The 16,528-nt window shown below is 34.1% G+C and overlaps 1 protein-coding gene across 16 annotated transcripts in view; it reads right to left on the reverse strand.

Moving 5' to 3' along the window:
• WASF1 (WASP family member 1) overlaps positions 1-16,528 on the reverse strand; it is an 86,747-nt gene that overhangs the window by 58,546 nt on the left and 11,673 nt on the right. For 3 of the 16 annotated variants that reach the window (XM_055114045.2, XM_055114049.2, XM_055114041.2), the window contains exon 3: positions 15,674-15,713. The exons of 12 other annotated variants lie outside the window; for them this stretch is intronic. The gene's annotated coding sequence lies outside the window, so the exon portion shown is untranslated. Of the gene's footprint in view, positions 1-15,673; positions 15,714-16,268; positions 16,326-16,528 lie in introns of those variants that run through there. One more of the 16 variants, XM_063604983.1, reaches the window with a different exon arrangement.

Below are 16,528 nucleotides of genomic sequence, written 5' to 3' on the forward strand. Positions count from 1 at the left end.
GCCTCTTAGATAGCAGTGGACCATTCTTCAGTTAAGAGTACCTTATTTTACCAGATTAAACTTTACTTGTCCAGATATTTTTACATGGTCAAGATATGTGAGACCTCATTTATCGCACTGTATTATGTTTTCCCTGAAGAAAACTGATAGTATATGTTGCTTTCTATAGCTTTTTTAAAAAACTAAATAGGAATCACCCATTCCTTGCCATTCAGCAAAAAACTGGGGAGAAATTATACCTTTTACAATGAATTATTACAATAATGTTTACATTCCAGATTTCTCACTTACTATGATGAACCATGTTACTTTGCACTTTATGAACAAGCTACATGAAAGGAAGAACCAAGGCCCAGCCTTAACCTGACCTCTATGAAAGGACCACAATTTCAGCAAGAACCTAATCCCTATAGAAAGTATTCAAATAATATGATTACCCACATATGCAAATAAAGAAAAGAGGTCTAACACAAAACAAAATGGAGGACTTTGTTATCACCAAATGAGTTTAAATAAATCTAAAGTTTATTATTAAGCAATTTTGAAAGCGTACGAGTCGTAAAATTCAGAATTCTATCTGTATCACTGATGTATGTGAAGTACAAACTGGGCACTTCAGTGAATATATTTTAAGAAAATACATTCAATGTACTTTTCAAAGAGTAAAAATAATACAAACATATCAAGTATTAATACTTAAGAATAAAAAACTTTGTTTTTGGGGACAGGTCCTAGAATATAGACAAATTCTGCTTCTCCTCTCCTACTGTTTGGTAGACTCTTCTGAGAGTCGACTCTGACCTAATCACAACTTAACTTTTTCATTATTCAGCATTCTCAAAACAAGCAAGATATAAATTAAGATTTGTCATGCAGACAACGTATTTCTTGCTTCAAAAGGCATAAAGGAAAAGACAGAAGCAGACTTATTCTATAAGGTTAACATTACCCTAATGCAAAACTAGATAAAGGCAAAAAAAAAAAAAATCCAAAAAACTAAAGGCCAATATCTCTCATTAACAAAAATGCAAAAATCCTCAACAAAATATTAACAAATCATTCCAACAATGTGTAAAAATAATTACATACCAGGACCAAGTGAGATTCATCCTAGATATGCAAGGCTGGTTCTACATACAAAAATCAATTAACATTATTTATCATATCAACAGGCTAAAGAAGAAAAGCCTGCATGATCTTATCAAAAGATACTGGAAAAGCATTTGACAAAAACCAAGGCCCATTCATTACTAAAACTCTCCCCAAACTAGGAATAAAAGGTAACTTCCTCAACTTGAAAAGAAGATTTACAAAAAACCTACAGCTAACATCATACTTAATGGCAAGAAACTACAACCTTTCCTGCTAAAGTCAAGAACAAGGAAAGGATGTTCCCTCTTACAATATCACACCAAAAGTCTTAGTTAATACAAGAGAAGAAAATAAAAGTATGCTGATTGGGAAGGAGAAATAAAACTGTCTTTGTTCAAAGATGACATAATTGTCTACATAGAAAATCTGAAAGAATCAACCAAAAACTCTTGGAACTAGTAAGCAATTACAGCATGGATACAAGATTAATATATAAAAGTCAACTGCTTCCCAACATCTTAACAATGAATACGTCATATCCGAAATTAAAAACATAATAACATATGTTGCAAGCCCCACAAAATGAAATAAGCATAAATCTCATAAAATTTGTACAAAATCTATATGAGAAAAACTACAAAACTCTGATGAAAGAAATAAAAAAACTAAATAAATACAGAGATACTCTATGTTTGTGGATAGTTTCTTATTTGGGGCTGCTATAATGAAGTACCACAGAATAGGCATCTTATAAATGACAGAAATTTATTTCTCACAGTTCTGGAGGCTGGAATTCTATGAAACTAAGGTGCTAGCATGGTCAGGTTCTAGTGAGAGTCCTGTTCCAGGCTGTAGACTTCTTGTTGTGTTCTCATATGGCAGAAAGCTCGAGAGAGTGCTATGGGGACTTTTTTAAAAAGGCACTCATTCATGAGGACTCCACTCTCATGATCTAATCATCTCCCCAAAGTCCTATCTCCTAATACTATTACATTGTTAGGATGTCATCATATGAATTTGGGGGTGGGGGATGGGGACATATATTCAGTCCAGAACAGATAAGAAAACTCAATATTGTCAAGATACCAGATCTTCCCAACTTGATCTGTAGATTCAACACAATCCTAATCAAAATTCCAGCAAGTTATTTTGTGACTATCAACAAACTGATTCTAAAGTTTATTATAGAGAGTCAAAAGACCCAGCAGAGCCAACACATTATTGAAGGACTGACACTATGCAACTTCAAGACTTACTATAAAGTTACGGTAATCAAGACAGTGTAGTTTTGGAGAAATAGAAAAATAGTTCAATGAAACTGAATAAAGAGCCCAGAAACAGACCCGTGCAAATAGTCACTGATCTTTGACAAAGAAGCAAAGACAATACAAATGAGAAAAGATAGTCTTTTCAACAAATGATGCTGGAATTGGACGTCCACATGCAAAAAACTGAATCTAGACACAGACCTTACACGCTTCACAAAAATGAACTCAGAATTGATTATAAATCTAAACATAAAATCCAAAACTATAAAACTCCTAGAAGGTACCATAGCAGAAAATCAAGATGACTTTGGGTTTGAAGATGACATTTTAAATACAACACCAAAGGCACAATCCATGAAAAATAATTGGTAAGTTGGACTTCATTAAAATTAAAAAATTCTGCTCTGTTAAGACAATGTTGAGAGAATGAGAAAACAAGCTACAGACTGGGAGAAAATATTTGCAAAAGACTAATAAAAGACTGTTATTCAGAATATACAAAAAACTCTTGAAATTCAACAAGAAAATGAACAACTTGATTAAAAATTGGGAAAAAGTTCTCACCTCAACAAATACTTCACCAAAAGAGATACACTGACTGCATGATTGCAAATAAGCATATGAAAAGATGCTCAACATCATGCATCATGTGTCAGTAGGGAATTGCAAATTAAAACGAGATATTGCTACATGCCTATTAGAATGGCCAAAATCTAAAACACTGGCAATACCAAATGATGGAGAGAATGCAGAGCAAGAAGAACTCTCATTCGCTGCTATTGAGAATGCATAATTGGAAGACAGTTTGGCAGTTTCTTATAAAATGAAACAAACTCTTACCATACAATCCAGCAAAAACATTCTTTGATATTTACCGAAAGAGGTGAAAACTTACACCCATACAAAAATCTCAACATCGATGTTTTAGCAGTTTTATTCATAACTGCTGAAACTTGGAACCAACCAGTATGTCCTCGAGTAGGTAAGTAAAATAAAGTGTGGTACACCCAAATAATGGAATATTCAGCGCTCAAAAGAAATGAAATATCAAGCCATGAAAATACATGGGAGGAACCTTAAATGCATATTACCAAGTCAAAGAAGCGAATTTGAAATGGCTACATACTCTATGATTCCAACTACATAGCATGATAGAAAAGGCAAAACTATAAAGGGTGAAAAGATTAGTGGTTTCCAGGGGTTAGAAAGGAGAGAGGATAAATTGGCAGAGTACAGATTTTTGGGCACTGAAACTATTCTGTATCATACTAAAATGGCAGACATGTGAAATTACACATTTCTCGTATCAAAACCCATCAAATGTACAACACCAAGAGTGACCCTGGTATAAAATATTAACTTTGAGTGATTTATCAACGTAAGTTCATCAGTTGTAACAAATGTACTATTCTGGTACAGAATGTTAATAGGCTATACATATGTGGGGTCAGAGAATATATGGGAACTCTCTGTACTTTCTGCTCAATTTTGCTATGAACCTAAAACTGATCTAAAAAATAAAAGTATCTTAAAAAAGAAGTTGGAAGATGTGAATGTACTTAATGCCACTGAACTATATACACTTTCAAATGATTAAAATTGTAAATTTTAACTCGTGTGTATCTTACCACAATTAAAATTTTAAATGTCATAAAAGAGTTCTAGCAACATTAGAAACTAAGAAGGGATTCTATTCAGATGTCTGTTGCCTTCTATCTTTTCTCACTCTACCTACCTGACCTTTTGCCTCTCCTTTGAATTCATCTATTTTATAAACATGATCATTTAAGAATGTATTCCCTTTAAAGCAATACTTTTTCTTTTTTTATAATATATTGTTACATAAAGCAAAACTTTTTCTAACTACTTCTTTCTGACATGGATCTTCTGTACCAGTGAAAGTGTGGTCCTTAAACCAGCATCAGCAGCATCAACATCACCTAGGAACTTGTAAGAACTGCATATTTTGGTATCACCCCTGAACTTCTGAATCAGAATCTGCTTTTTAACAAGATGCATGATAAAGTCTGAGTACAATGTTCTAGAAGCCTTAGTTCTCGTGCACCCTTCTAGCTCCCTTTATGTTCCTGGCAAGATGCATGAATTCCAGGAATAAAGGAAGCAAAGCACAAAAGTCAAATAGATAGGTACAGTTTTTGTAAAAGGACAAGGGGTAAAAATGCAGTAGTGCAAAGTTATATTTTAAAGATGTCAAGGATATAGATGGGAAAACAGAATCATTCATGAAAAAATCAGTGATACACCAAGCCAAAATACGATAAGCCATTTATTCTCTATTATTTAGGGAATAAAGGAAATGGAAAAGCAGATGAATGCTTATGAAAAAGAAACAGTGTCTTGGATCAGGAAACCAGGGAGAAAAAAGACTAAGAAGAGAGTTTACCAATTGAAAAAAAAAAATGCCCTACAATAATTCTCCTAATCTGAGTCCTCATTTTGACCAAAATATTTCTGAACTCTTTTACCCTGAAAAGATTTTAAATGTCTTAAAAATATCAGTGGTATTCCCCAAATTACATTTTCACACCAAAGTATAGTCTTTACCAAGACTATCCTGAAGACAATGAGAACAGTTAGCTTACTCATTTTATAGAGAGCAAGGCTCAAAAAATGACCAGGGACACCAGAAAGTCAACATGAAATGAAAGGTCTTTCAGTTTTAGTGTTACATTCATTAAAATAATAAACTAATATTGGTATTTTATACCCTAGCAATGGATGAGAATTTTTTATTTACTGTGTCCTCAAGCAAAAATATTGCTAGTTGTATTTAATCTGTAAAATTTAAAAGCAGAGTAGATAAAATAGCAGTTAAAGGTAGACAAAATAGCAGTTAGGAGTACAGAGTCTGACCACAGATCAGATGGGTTTGAATCTTGGCTCTGCCATTTACAAACTGTGCAAAGAATCTTAACTTCTCCGTCCCTCTGTGGCTAGTCCTGCCTTCTTTGGCTGGCTGTTTATGAGGATCAAATAAGATACAATGATTAGCATAAAGCCTGGCATATAACACACAAAACTCAAAAATGTTTATTTTTTGTGTGTGAAAAAAATTTTAAAGTATTTCTTAAAGCAGAATCTTCCAAGGATAAAGGGCTATGCTATCTTAATATAACTGGAGTTGCAGTCATGAGTTTCAGTCAGTGATGGACCACATATATGATGGTAGTCACATAAGGTTCTAAGGGAACTAAAAAAAATTCCTATCACCTAGTAACACTGTAGCCATCATGCAGTGTTAGCCATCATACACAATGTAGACATCATACATAATGCAAAGCATTACTCACATATTTGTGGTGATACTGGAAAAAAAAACCCTACTGTGCCGCCAGTTACATAAAAGTATAGTTACAAATACTTGATAATAATAAACTACTATATTACTGGTTTATGTATCTACTATCCTATACTTTTTATCATTATTTTACACTGTACTCCTTCTACTTATTTTTTTTTGCAAAGTTAGAAAGAGCCTCGGGCAGCTCTTTCAGGAGGTATTCCAGAAGGCATTGTTATCATAGGAGATGACAGCTCCATGCTTATTACTGCCTCTGGAGACCTTCCAGTGGGACAAGATGTGGAGGTAGAAGACAGTGATATCAATTATTCTGACCCTGCGTAGGCCTAGGATAAGGTGTGTGTTTCTCAGTCTCCTTTGCTAGTGCATCCTTTTCTTTAACTTCTGTACCTCTAATTCTTTGAGGACTCCAGGACTTAGTCCTTGTACCTTTTCTCTTATTTTTATCTAAACTCACTTCATTAGTAATCTCATTCATATTATGTTTTCTTAAGATGAGATACATCTATAACTTACATGTTTCACTATAACCCTCAAATAAGGTCAACTATAGATAATTCTACTAATATTCGGTGAGGCAGCTACAAATAAAAAACAAATTCAAATAGAAACAACATAATTAAAAATAAGTGACTTAATTTTCAATAAATCATCACCATCTTTCTGTAGTTTAAGTTCAATATGATTAGTATAGTCACTTAAAATTCAAAATAATAAAGCTAAATTGATGATAACCAAAACAAATATTTGTTTATTCTAGTCACTGATTACATTGGAAACATTTACATACCACACTGAGTATTTAATGAAAAACGTAAATCATGATTTTGTCTACGGTCCTAGTTCCCTAGCCTTAAAATTTAACAGTAGCATCTTATGTTAATATAGACTTTTTCCAAAAGCCCTTTTATAACAATTATCTCTTATACCTCAAAGAATATTTAATTAGAATAGTAAAATAAATACTATTTTCACCACACTTTCTGGTTCTAACATGACCTCTCACATAACAGTTAATAACGAGTGAATTTAATTAAAATTGTTGAGGAACTCATAAATCCATCCCTACTATATGAAATACATATTGAAATTCATGTTTAACTGATAGGAAGTCATTAATGTCATCTTTCTGTACTTAGTATAGCATTACCAAAAAATTTACATTTTATTTTTAATGCTAATGAATGAAATTAAGTTCTGTATGTACAAATCCTCTGAAACACATGCTCTATTTCATTTCCTTCTGTGATAGTGAAAATGGTGATTTTTATGATGTTAACAATACTGTATATGAGGCATGCAGTTGTGCACTGCCTCTATCACAATGAAAAAGACTTGCTTTTGCAAGCAAGAAGAATACATTTTAAAATACAGGAATCAGCAGCAATACATAACCACCTTCATCCCTCCAAGATTCCCACTTCAAATGATGTGGCTTTACTACTTGCCAAGCCTAGAGCAACTGTTAGAAGTATATAGACAAGAGCAAGGCTTTTAAAACTGGACCCCATCTCTCTCGAGTACTCCACTGCCAGTACTTCCAGTCCTGAGGAGTAGCACCTTTCCTTCTACTACTAAGCACATCAAGTGTCTGTGCACAGACTTTTTTAATAGTTCTGCCTATGAGATCTCCATCTCCGAAGTGTCTCTTTCTGATATGAATATTCTACCCTATCCATTCATTGCCTCATTATTATAAAACAACTTTGTCCTTACCAAGTTCCTGCAATCCTGTCATTCTCCTCTACTTTCAAAACCATCAACACACTTTTGCTTTGCTTCCCTTCCTACTCACTAGCATCTCACATTCCTCTTCAGAGATCTGGCCAGACCACAAGGCCTTATCCCCTGTCCCAACAGAACAGTCATATTAAGAATGCAACACATTATATCCTTTGATCACAACTTCAGCATCCTCTTCTGTCTCTCCTTTTTCTTTCCACTAAATGTTAGGCATCAACAGTTTTGTTATACCTAGTTCTACACTTTCTCCTCTTCATAAATCCATCACTGCTAGATCTTTAACCATCAATTCTAAATTACTTACACAAACTTAAACAATCAACCCTAACAGTCCTGACAATATATACTCCTGTGCTATCAGTCTGCCAGACAGCTCCACAGGGACATCTCACTAACTCAAATTCAAAATATCCAAAATCAAATTCATTATCCATCATTCCCCACTCTCCCCAAAAAGGAAACTTATTCTTTGGGCTTCTCTATTTCTAGTAACAGCACCAAATCACTTAGGATTTGAGATCATCTTTAAATTAAAGCAAAGTACTGGATTCTCCATTAACCAGTTCAGTCAACTTTCAAATGTATGCAAATTGCTGGTAAAACAGTTGCATCTCATCAAAAGGACACAATACAGCCATTTTCATTCAACTCCTTTGATGGTACACAAATCTGATACACTGCACATGACTTGAACTCTGAAATCAGTCCCCAACACTCACCTCCAGTATTGCGACCTAACAAGTAAATCAAAATAATCCCATTTTTTCATTACATCTAGAGGAAGCTTAAGTCAGGGGTAAGCCCAAGGCAGTTAAATTTTAGTGACTATTGTAAAAAAATTCTGTAGTGGTCTATACTTAAAACTTAGTTTCCACCACAAATAATGAGAATCATACTTCTTCACAGGGTTGTTGTGAGGATTAAATCAAATACGTAAGATATTTAGTACAATGCCTAGCATATACAGGTGCTCAAAATGTTTCCAAAATTAAGAAACCAAACAGCAAATCCATGAAGCTCAGAGATCATCAAGCACGATAAATACCAGAAAATCTACACCTAGGCATGTGATGTTCAAACTGCAGAAAACCAAAGACAAAGAAAAATTTTGAAACACAGAGAGAAACCACTTTACCTATAGAGGGACAAGGATAAAAATTAGATTGGACTTCTCCTCGGTAATCATACAAAAAGAGAGGCAAACTAGGACAACCACTTACAAAACATTTTAAAGAGAAAGAAGTATAATTGATATGCTAAGAGAGGAGAGAAAAGGAAACCATACAAAGTGCTCAATTAAAGTCAGAGCAGAAAAAGAGAGGACATTTTTTGGGGGTGGAGGGGGTGAAACAGAGGTTCCTTCCATCACTCAGACCGGAGTATAGTGGCGCAATCTTGGCTCACTGCAAACTCCGCCTCCCAGGCTCAAGTGATCCTACTACCTCAGCCTCCCAAGTAGCTGGGACTACAGGTGCATGTGACCACACCTGGCTAATTTCTGTATTTTTTTGTAGAGACAAGGTTTCACTGTGTTGCCCAGGCTGGTGTCAAACTTCTGGGCTCAAGTGATTGGCCTGACTCAGCCTCCTAAAGTGTTGGGATTACAGGTGTGAGCCACCAGCCCAGCCAACTTTTTCTTTTTAATGAAACAAAGAACAAGTGCAATGAATAAAAAAAGTTGCAAATACAGTAGATTTTAATACAATTATATCAATAATCACTTTAAATGTGAATGGTCTAAATATGCCAATTAAAAGATAAGAGACAGAGTAGATTAAAAAAAAAAGACCTAACTATATATTGTATACAAGAAACCCACTTTAAATGTAGAAATAGATTAAAAGTAAAGAAATGGAGAAAGATATACCATGCTAACATGAGTCAAAACAAATCTGAAGTAGCTGTATCAATTTGAGACAAAGTAGGTTTCTGAGCGGGGGAAATTAACAGGGATAGAGATAGGCATTGCATTACGATAAAGGGGCAAATTCTCCAAGACCTAACGATTCTTAATGTATATGCACCTAACAGAGCATCAAAATGTGAAGCAAAAACTGATAAAACCAAAAGGGGAAACATGAACTCATGATCAGAGCTGGAGATATCAACATCCTTCTATCGGTAATTAACTGACAGGCAAAAAATCAGTAACAATACAGTAGAACTAAATACCATCAATCAACTGGATCTAACTGATATTTATACAGTACTTCAACCAACAACAGCAGAATACATGTTATTCTCAAGCTCACATAAGTCATTCACTGAGACAGACTATATTCTGGGCCATAAAACACACCTGAAAAAATTTAAAAGAACAGAACTAATACAGCATATGCTCTCAGACCACAATGCAATTAAACCAGAAAGCAATCTCAGAAAGATAGATGGGAAAATCTCAAAACATTTGGAGATTAAACATCACACTTCTAAATAACACATGGTTCAAAGTCTCAAGAGAAATTTCTTAATACTTTGTATTAAGTGAAAATGAAAATTCAATTTATCAAAATGTGTGGGATACATCAAAAGCAGTGCTTGGAGGGAAATTTATGGCACCAAGTATATATACAGATGGTCTGCAGTTTATGACGGGGTTGTATCCCAATAAACCTATTTTAAGTTGAAAATATCATGAAGTCTGTATTAGAAAAGTAGAAGGATCTATAAAACCATAAAAACCCTAGAAGAAAACCTAGGCAATACCATTCAGGACACGGGCATGGGCAAGGACTTCATGACTAATACACCAAAAGCAATGGCAACAAAAGCCAAAATAAGACAAATGGGACCTAATTAAACTAAAGAGCTTCTGCACAGCAAAAGAAACTACCATCAGAGCGAACAGGCAACCTACAGAATGGGAGAAAATTTTTGCAATCTACCCTTCTGACAAAGGGCTAATATTCAGAATCTACAAAGAACTCAAACAAATTTACAAGAAAAAAACAAACAACTCCATCAAAAAGTGGCCAAAGGATATGAACAGACACTTCTCAAAAGAAGACGTCTATGCAGCCAACAGACACATGAAAAAATGCTCATCACCACTGGTCACTAAAGAAATGCAAATCAAAACCACAATGAGATATCATCTCACGCCAGTTAGAATGGCAATCATTAAAAAGTCAGGAAACAACAGATGCTGGAGAGAATGTGGAGAAATAGGAACGCTTTTACACTGTTGGTGGGAGTGTAAATTAGTTCAACCATTGTGGAAGACAGTGTGGCGATTCCTCAAGGATCTAGAACTAGAATTACCATTTGACTCAGCAATCCCATTACTGGGTATATACCCAAAGGATTACAAATCATGCTACTATAAAGACAAATGCACACGTATGTTTATTGCGACACCATTCACAACAGCAAAGACTTGGAACCAACCCAAATGTCCATCAATGACAGACTGGATTAAGAAAATGTGGCACATATACACCATGGAATAATTAAGGCAGAAATCTATGAAATTGAAAACAGGAAATCAAGAGAAAAAAACAATGAAACTAAATAAAGATTCCTTGAAAATAACAAAATTGATAAATTTGTAGTTGTGTATTGTGATGTACCACACAGGGCTTTTATTTTGGTTTAAAAAAAAAATCAGTGCCACTATTCAAAATAGCAAAGATATGGAATCAACCTAAGTGTCCATCAATGGATAATTAAAGAAAATTTAAATGCAAACAATGAAATACTACTCAGCCATTAAAAAGAATGAAATCATCTCTTTTGCAGCAACATGGATGGAACCAGAGGCCATTATCCTAAGTGAACTAACTCAGAAACAGAAAGTCAAATACCATATTTTCTCATTTATAAGTGGGAGCTAAATAATTTGTATACATGGACATAAAGAGTGGAATAATAGATAATGGAGACTCGGAAGAGTGGAAGGATAGATGGTGGGTGAGGGGTGAGAAATTACTTAATGGGTACAATGTACACTATACTAAAAAGCCAGGCTTTGCCACTATGCAATATATCCATGTAACTAAACTGTACGTGTACCCTCTAAATCTATAAAAATAATTTTAAGAAGTGAGTGCTAGTCTTCATCCTCGACTAAAATATAAAATGCTTCACTGTTCCTCCCTTTTCGTTTAACCCTTCCACAATTCTCTGGCATAACCTCTAGCACATGCATGTTATAAAAATTTAGCAAATTTAACACATTTAGCAAGATGTCCCTATTAAAACAACTAGAAAACAAACTTACTTTTGTAGCATAAGGTGAAAACGTAACACACTTGATTTTTTTGGTAAAGGAATCAAACAAGTTATTCCATGCCCTGACACATAAGCTTTTCTTCTTTTCAAATAAGTTAGTCAATGTAACTTTATTGGAGTAGACCTGGCTAGGTTAGGAATAAAGAATGGCTACATGCTGGACTAACTACTATCAAGCACACCAAATTAAAAAAACAAAAAAACAAAAAAACTTTGCTGTCATCATCATCCAACAGATGTCATCACACCCAAAACCCACCTACTTAGAATTCCTTTAGGACTTTTAGTTTAAGAAATGGTACCTTTGCAGCATAAGGGAGTAGGAAAAAAATGGGACTTTGAAATCACACATATCTGTGCTCAAATTCCACCTCCATTTCTATTAGCCATGTGACCTTGAGCAAATTACTTGATCTATGAGAGGACTCAGTTTGCTGGTTGACAAGTACCACAAATACAATTCTAACAGTTTACGCAAAAAGGAGGGCTTACGACAAAGGTAACTAGGATGTCTCTGGAACCCAATCTCAGGACCATGGACAAAGGAACTCAAATACAGTCAGGACTCTGTGCATCTGCTTCTTTGCACTCTTTGTTCTAGAAGCCCTGGCTTATCTAGCCCACAGGGCAAGAAACAAGGCCATTAACAGTTCCAGAGTTTTGTATCTCACAGCTTCAGCAACTGAAGAGAAAACAAATTATTCAACCTCTGGGCATGGAGGACCCAGGAAAAGTTCTGAGTGACTTGGCTTAGTAAAAAAGTGTCTAAAACCAGGCCAATAAACCACAGAAATGAACAGAATTGTGATTGGTATCTCTGGCCCCTTCCAAGCCAAAGTGATCTTTACAAAAGACAGATCTGATCCAGTAATTAACCCGATTAAAACTCTTCATGGCCTTCCCCAATAGACTTAAAATCCTTAACCTCGTTAAACCAAGCCTCACGTAGGCCCTCTGCATAGTCTGGCTTCTGTTTACCTCTGCAACCTCATATCAAGTCACAATCCCTCTTACACTAAGCTTTAACTGTTTCACCTGTTCTTTGAATTCTCTTCCTTTTCCACCTAGCTTCCACTAATCTTGCCTCTAAGAAGCCTCCCCTGACTCCCAGTGTAAATCCAGTTCCCTCTTCTTTTCCTTTATAGCATTCACCAAAATTTCTAAGTACAAATGTATTTGTTCAACACCTGTTTTTTACTATACTGTTAACTCCAAGAGAATAGAGACCTATCCTTTTTAGCACCTACTTGGCCCTCAATAATTATGTGCTGATTATGAACTATGAATCACTGGTTTAACAAGGGGGACCCACTAAATGAACCAATTACAAATGAGGGGACAGTAGCAGGCAGGCAGAATTGTTATTATCAAGTTATTAAAATGACTGCTCCAACAGAAACTTATCAGTAAAAGGGGAGATAAAGCAGTTCTGAGACAATCTGGGCTTCCGCTAGGCAGAACAAACAACTTGTTCAATTCAGTTAACCTTTTTCTTCAATTAAATCCTTATAGGGCTATGATAGCAATTAAACAAGATAAATAATAAATGTGACAGCATCTATACAGAATCTTGTACATGTAGCAAGCAAGCAATGTCACTTCTTTTCCTTTTGGACCATGTTACACATTATTTTTGAATATCACTGATCTCCAAATAATTATTAAATACTCCAATGCATATGACAAAAATAGCTGTTTCATGACCTCTTCCCTCACAGCACCCTGATCTTTCCACATGGAACAGAATGACTTCTCTTTTATTCTGTAGTAATTGCATACACTCAAAATCCATTTAGCTTAAACCAAAAACAGGCACTGGGAACACAAAAATGAAGCAAAGCAAAATAAAACAACCAAACGCTTACAACAAAACTGTCCTCAAGGAGTTCACAGATTCACTTTCTCAATCTGCCTTCAGCTCCATCACATCCATACCAAAGCTCCATAGCACCCCAGGTAAGGCTGCTACAAATACAAGATGCCCCGTATTTTATGGGGCAATAATCCATCTTTATATCTTCATACTCCCACTTCATGACCTCATTCCAAAATTTTTTCCTTAAAAAAATTCTATGGAGACTGACTGGATATGATCTTTCTTCAAAGTATGAATAAAATCTACCCTGACTTTACCAATAGCTCAAAATAAGGAAACAAAGGAAACAATCCAAAAGAAAAATCCTGTTTCTTGACAGTGCTGGGAGTTTATTTTTAAAAATTAAAACAAACAAAAAACCCATCACAAAAATAACACCTTTAAGAGACTAAAAAATCTTGCTTCTGAGAACAGGCACGTGTGAAAGGATCAAGACTACTTTCTTTTTCAGAGGTAGGTCCAGAAAGAAGAAATGTCCTCATAAGAGGGACGTAAGCGGTAACTTTAGGGAAAATGAACTCTCAGGAAAAAAAGGGGGTTACACCAAGCTTCGAAGTATCTTAGAATTTTATTTGTAGCTAAAACAGATCTCCGAAGTCATCTACTTCCACCTTTTCATTTTATAATCAAACATCTTGAGAAGTAAAGTCATGCAGAAGACTGCATTTCCTTCTAATTTTTGTCATGCCCTAACTTCTTGTCCCAGATAATGTAAGCCTATGCCACTCACTGAACTGAGAAACAGCCTCCTCTTCAAGTCCACTGGGTGAAAGAGAACAAGTTCCTAATAATGTTGTCATGTCTAACACAAGAGTTACAGATCCTAGCATTTCAAGGTAGATCTGAAACTTATTTTTCCCATAGAAAGACTGTCATACAAATTATTATAGGTATTTTAATATACTTATGCTAATTATTAACATAATTTTATAATTTCTTTAGTATTAACATAATCCTATAATTCAGGTATTTTATTATTTAAATAGGCTTTAGTGGGCTGTCTGTGACTCTAACCACTAAGTATACCGTTTCTGAGAAAATAAGACTCAAGTTCCAAACCATTTTACAAGTTGTAAAATGTAATCAATTGTGTAGTAAGTTAGAACTACCAATTCACAAAGACTCAAAATTATAAGCTGAATGTGATAAACTTAAAACACAAGATTCTTAATTTTATAAAAAGTTCTACTTCAGGGGTCATTTATTTTTAACAACTAGGTACTCAAGCATTCAGCATAGGATTTAATTTACATATATCTTTTTATTACTATTTCACTAGAAAACGTAAGTCACAAAGAATCAAACACACTTCTATCTAGTGTAGGAAAAACAAAAAATATGTTAACATACATCTTCATAAAGTGAGCTATAAGAAGAAAATTGTTAATATTTCATAAATCAAAGACTGCTAACATATACATTATTAAGTATCTAGTGCCAGTTCAAAAGTGTACAGGTAATGGAATTATATCTGAGCAGGTAAATGAAGTTCAAAGAACCTCGAAATTCATTTTTCTCTTTTCTCCTGAGATAAAGTTATACATTTCATTAATTATAATGTTTGATAAATCTTTAAAAATGTTTCACTAAATATATTAATTCAATGGATATTCTTTACCCATTCATTTTATTTGTTCAACAAAGAAAATTGAGCCCCTGCTATTTGTTAAACACTATACTAACAACTTTGGATTTATGACAATAAGCTGCAGGTCAGTTTCTCTCCTCCAAGAACTAAGAAAAACCACGACTTTACTGCATTTACCCAAGTGACGGTGACAGCTAAATTTTAATTCATTTAAGAAAACATTATAAAACAAATTCTCAAAAACGAAACCATACAATAGTAACTTTAAACACACTTTAATAGTCTTATCTATATGAAGTTTTCTCACAAAGTAACCAAAAGCACTGTTTTGGTAAAAGTGCTAATAACATAATCTTTTGATAGTAGTCCAATAAGGAAATCACAAGGTACTATGTACTGTGATAATGAAAATCAAACACTTGGAAAAGATATCTTAAGTTATTCCTAAAATAAAGCAAAATGTATAATTAAATATAGTCTTATACAATATTAAAACTGTCTCTGAATATATGAATATTTACAAACATGAGTAATAAAGTAACTCTATAGCATACCTTATAAATGATCACAACTATGTATTTTGGATTGTAACACCTGCAAATTTGTAACAAAAAAGGCCTTAATATTTTTCGAATATATTATTCTTCACTAACTTAATTCAATATTCTACTTATTATCAAGTCATAATTTTTGTTTACTATTAACTATTTTATCTATATGTTTAACTATATGTTGGTATTAACTGTAATAACCTTTATGTCTGCAATTATTTAAAACCCTTGATAGATGAGAAACATTTTTCAGTTCAGAGGCATACCTCTCCAAAGCAAAAATCAATGTTAATCAGCCATTCTAATATGCCATGGAAAATCCTGACATTTTTTCATTGTATTTTTCACAGAAATTTTTTTATCATTCATCAGCTAAAAGATTTAAATTTTCTTTAAAAGGACTACAAAAACACACCTTTCCTGAATTTATGCACACTACCTACTAAATATTATCTCCATTTACATATAAGGAAACCAAGGCACAAAGGTGTCCATTTTGTAAATTGCAAGGTCATTTCCTAACCAAGCAACTAATCCTACACCATCAACTTATATTATATGTACGCCACTTCCAAGTGCCATAAAACAATTACTATACCTTAAAACTGCCTCTGCAATGCTTATGTGATTCTCTTTTATCAAAAGGGTAAATGCAACAAGCTTAAACAAGGAAAGATGGAAAAGGAAAATTATAAAAATAAAACACTTACTTTTTATAGTGAATCATTTATTTTTAAATAATGAGATGTAAACAGTTTTTAACATAAAAATCAAGTAACCAACAGTTGTTTCTTGTATTTGCAAAAAAAAAAAATTTCATCCTTCAGGTAGATCACGCAAAACTGAAGCCTACTCATA

The sequence above is a fragment of the Pan paniscus genome, chromosome 5, assembly GCF_029289425.2.
Source record: "Pan paniscus chromosome 5, NHGRI_mPanPan1-v2.0_pri, whole genome shotgun sequence".
Taxonomy (NCBI): domain Eukaryota; kingdom Metazoa; phylum Chordata; class Mammalia; order Primates; family Hominidae; genus Pan; species Pan paniscus.